This window comes from Triturus cristatus, chromosome 4_2 (assembly GCF_964204655.1).
Source record: "Triturus cristatus chromosome 4_2, aTriCri1.1, whole genome shotgun sequence".
NCBI lineage: Eukaryota > Metazoa > Chordata > Amphibia > Caudata > Salamandridae > Triturus > Triturus cristatus.
Genome location: NC_140586.1, coordinates 288,745,070 through 288,750,290, shown reverse-complemented (window position 1 = coordinate 288,750,290; position 5,221 = coordinate 288,745,070).

Genomic DNA, 5,221 nt, shown 5'->3' with positions numbered 1-5,221 from the left:
TTAGATACTGAAGTATATATTGACAACATGTATACCTTATTGAACAACCCCATACACTACAGAAAGGCTCTGACCCCACAGCCAGAGTTCAACGTAAAATACAAACTAAAAGAGCAGTAGAGCAGGGCATCATTTGCCAACAAGAAAGTGACTACATGAAGATATCCTTTCCCCGTATGGCAAGTGTCTACGGGGTTCCGAAGATGCACAAGGACAGTAACAATCCACCCTACAGACCTATCGTTACTACGATAGGGTCCGTCATGGAATCGATCTCTAAATATAGAGATCAAATACTGCGTCCGCATGTATCCAAAACTTTATCACATGTCAAAGACACCAAAGACATGATTTGTAAGATAGAGGGACTACCTTTTAATAGACATAGAGATACCTTGGTATCCTTAGACATCGAGTCCCTCTACAGCAACATCCCCCAGCTAGAAGCACACAAAGCTGTGGAATGGTTCATTTTGTTTTTTAACAACAAATTTTAAATGGTCATTTTTTGATACATTGGGCAGCGGCCCCACAGTGGTACGGTGAATCAGTTGAACAATGTGTGCATCAATAACCATTTCTATTAAAAGAAACAAACCCTGCAATACATGCAGGTAAAATGATAATCTAAACAATGTGCAGACAGTGGTCCAATTTCTAGATACAATACATGATTTAGCAAATTCACAATATACAACCCAGCGAAAAAATAAAGCAGTCAGGCGATAAAACCTTGGGGGACACATGGCAGGTAGCAGAGAAAGCAACTCAGGGGTCCTCCTCAGGGAGGGGGGGCAGGTCGATTCCACGATGAGCTGCCCATCGCGTCCATACCTTGCGATGTTTCCGTGGGCAATCCTTAGCCTTAAATACAGCAATCTCATCTCCCATACACCTATCCAATTCGGACTTCCATTTACCTATAGTCGGAGGAGATGATGCCTTCCATCCCTGTGCTATGTCCCATTTGGCTATAGTAAGGGCGAGGAACAGTAGATGGTGTTTGTATCTATTCCCCCCAATGTCGTCGGTGGAATGTAACAAAAACAGCCGTGGGTCCAGTGGGAGTACCCACCCCAGGACCTCATTAAGACATGTCCTAACTCTGTTCCAAAAGGGCTGTAGAGCCGTGCAAGTCCACACCGTATGGAAGAAAGATCCGTCCTCTCTGCCACACCGCAGACACTCAAGGGACTGAATGACCCCCATTCGCCACAGTCGCACCCTCGTGTAATACACTCTATGTAAGTATTTGAATTGGACGAGCCTGTAATGTGTGGAGATGGCTGCGCCCCGCAGACTTGCGATCGCTTCCGCCGAATCGTCGTCAGTTATTTCGGGAATGTCTGCTGTCCAGGCTAGTCAGGTCCTGTCCAGAGTGGTGGGAGTGTGTGTCGTCAGTGTTTGGTAAATTTGCCTGATTTTGTGCAGTCCAAGGTTCCCCAACAACAGACGACCCTCTAGGGGTTGGAACTCAGGGAGAGTCTCCATATGTCGGATCTAGGGAGAGAGTGCATGTCGGAGCTGTAAAAATTTATAAAATTGCGACTTGTGGAGGCCGAAATCCGTCTGTAGTTGCTGGAATGATTTTAAGGTAGTGCCCTTCATAACATCACCCAGGGTAGAAATCCCCACCAGGTCCCATCCCTGGAACCCTCTCAATGTGTTAGAAGTTCTGAGGTACGTACCATGCCACAGGGTGGGGTCTGTCGAGTGAGTCGCCCTTTTCATCCCATTTGTCTGGTCTTGGCCCTCCATAACTGGATAGCTTGTCTACTAGCAGGTGGTAAATGATCTAGCCTTGTGTAGCTGTATAACAAATGAAGCAGGGGGACTTGTTCCATTGCATCATGTTCAATAGCGTAGGCCGGATCGGTGGGAGAATTATACCATAGCTCATTGATTACGAGGAAGTGAGATGCGAGGTTATATGAGTAAATGTCAGCAGCCGCGATCCCCCCACAATATGTAGATTGTGCGCCGGTGTGGGGCGCCACGCGAACAGCTCCCCCGCCCCAGAGAAAATTGTTTTGTATTGCGTTTACCTGGGCAAACCACGTGCGAGGGATAGGATAGGATAGGGGACATTTTGGAGACGATACAGGATCCGAGGCAGAGAAACCATTCTAAAAATGGCTGAGCGCCCATAGAGGGATAGTGAAAGAGCAGACCATATCGTCGTTTCGTTTTTGAGGCTGGTCAACAGTGGGGTGATATTATGTGTCCATGAAATCTTGGGGCACAGGGAAATAAAAATCCCTAGATATTTGAAACCATGTGAGGCCCGGGATAATTGCGCGGCCCACGATTCACGGCCCTGGTGTCCACATACAGGGAAAAGGATAGATTTAGCTGGATTGGCGTGGAGGCAGGTGGTGCCGCCAAACACCCTGAGAATCTCTAGTATACGGGGGCCAGAATACCACAGGTCCATCATAAAAAAGAGAACGTCATCGGCATATAATGCTATGCGATCTGATCGTGAGCGAGACCAATCGAATCCCCTGATCACCGGGTCACTCCTGACCCAAGCCGCCAGAGGCTTGACCGCCAGGGCAAACAGCAATGGAGACAGTGGGCAACCCTGGTGTGTACCCCTCTGGATTAGAAAGGGGCGGGAACGGTGTCCCGCAATTCGAACCGATGCCGTCAAGTCCGTATACAACAGGTGTACACACGACAGCAACCGGGGTCCAAAGTTGATTGCTTCGAGCAGCTGAAAATGGTAGACCCAGCTCAACGAATCAAATGCTTTATCAATATTAGCTAGAAATAGGGCAGCAGGACGGCCTAAGGCGGGGGCCGCAGCAATAGCGTTATGAACTCTTCTGATGCTATGTCTAGTGGCCCTCTGCGGCATGATGCCCGACTGGTCGGGGTGGATCAGATCGGTAATACAATCCCGAAGGTGGTCGGCCAAGACTTTTCCAAACAATTTAGGTTCGAAATTTATTAGGGAGATGGGATGATAGGAAGACGGGTCTTCAGGGGGCCGGCCAGGTTTGAGAAAAAGCACGATCTCCGCATGACGCCAGTCCCTCGGAAGCCTTGCCATGTCCAATGCGTCCGCAATGGTCGCCAACAGATGTGGCCCCTAGAGAGGCATATGGGATTGAAGAAATTCCATGGGAACACCGTTGGGACCCAATGCGCGGCCCGGCTGGATCGCGTTGAGGGCGCCAGTCAATTTCTCCAGTGTAATTGGGGTCTCCAAATGCTCCCGGACAGAGTCAGGGAGCCTACGAGGCGGAATGTCCACGAGGAACTCCGCTATAAGTTCAGCAGAGATCTGCTCCTTCCTGGCATATAGTGATGTAAAGTGCTTTAAAAATTCTTCGGCTACCCCCGCCGGCGATGTGTGCAAGGACCCGTCCGAGCCACGAATAGTGGGTGTGACGGCCGGGGCACCGTTTGCCTGGCACAATCTGTGTAGCATTTTACTGGACTTATCCCCCCACTGATATATCCGATGTTGCGATGCCTCCCAGATCTCTTTGGCCTTGCCCAATAGATATTGACGCAATTCTTGCTGTGCGGGGACTAAATTGCGGCAAATGATGGGGCAGGGATTTGTACTGAGTTGGGAAACTAAGGTCGCCTGGCGCATTTCTAGGGTGTCGAGCGGTTCGCGGCGTGTACGTTTCTCATGTGTGCGATAGCTAATTTCGTAGCTCCTGACGGTTGGCTTGAGCGCCTCCCTGAGGGTAGTGCTCGAGGGAGCTGAGGGGCTGTTGTCTGCTAAATAAGTAGTAATCGCTGTATTGAGCATATCGTGATAGGCCGGACTGCGGAGGTGCCACAAGGACATTCTCCAGCGGAATGGAGGCCTGCGGGAGCACATGTGGAATTGCATTGTGACCGGGAAGTGGTCGGAAAGACCACGGGGTCGATGCTGTATCTGAGAGAATCTATGAAGGAAGACCCGAGGGACAAAAAAATAATCCAGGCGGGACTGGGACCCATGGACCGTCGATAAGCATGTGTAATCGCGCTCAGTAGGGTGGAATTCTTGCCATATGTCAGCCCAGTCCATTGTCAATGTCAGGGTATACAGTTTAGTCGGACCCAATGCTTGAGGGGTGTCACCGATATGCTGGCGGTCCAGCGGCCCCCTTGTATCATTCCATTCTCCACCCATCAGGGTCAAAACAGTCGGAAGGGAGCCCCAGACCCCCAGTAACTTCTCAATAAAAGTGGCTCCCAGCGGGGGGGGGGGCATAAATGCTACCAATAGTAATCTGTTTGCCACAGATCATGCCTGTGATGAAGAGAAATCGGCCTCCAGGATCTGCCCTATGTGCAATGTATGTAAACAGTACTTTACGATGAACGAGAATTGCCACCCCGTGGAGCCTCTTGTGAACCCTGCGTGGTAGATGTGACAAAAACCAAAGCGAGCGAGGCACGGGGCTTTCGTACCCATCAAATGGGTTTCTTGTAAAAGGAGGATGTCTGCCCCATGCCTCTTTGCATGTCGCAGGATGGCCCCACGTCTCACCTTATTCAGTAGCCCCCGAACATTCCAAGACACCACCATGAGGTCCTCAAGGGGGTTGTCGTCACCGGGTGTCATTAGAGTTGAAATAGCAGCTAAATAGAGCTAGAAAATCTGCAGAAAAGACGTCCCTCCATCTGCATAAATAAAAACATAAGAACCTTAAAAAACAACAACACATCCGCAAGGATATCCCTCCCACCCCCCACCCGACACTACCAGAAACAAGGAGCATCTGTTGCGGTGTAAAAAGCAGCGGACCCCCAACGGGGAGCCCCCAGAAATCACACCAAAAGATCCCACCCCACCCTATAAACCTAAGGAAACAGGAAATATAAGGCGCCCTTGGCTTAACGGCCCGTGGTCAAGAACCCACGCCCACCCAGAGAGCGACATTACTGATATACATTCAACCAATGCAGTGTCATTCAGATCGCCATTTGGAGTGTGGAGCAGTCCGGAGCTATCATGGCGGTCGCTCGGGGCTCTGTGACATTCTGTCCGACCCTGGGCCCCGCCACTTCTGGGACTTGTTGCAGCGTGGCCGCTGAGCGCGAGAGGAGTCCGAGTCTATGGCAGATGGAGAGTTCACTCAGAGCTAAGGGCGCTCATCCGACCATGCGAAGACCGCCTCAAGGGTGTCGAAGAAGTATGACTTGGAGTTGTAGATTACTCACATCCGGGCCGGATACAGCAGCATGTATTGAACATTCAGTTCCCTGAGTC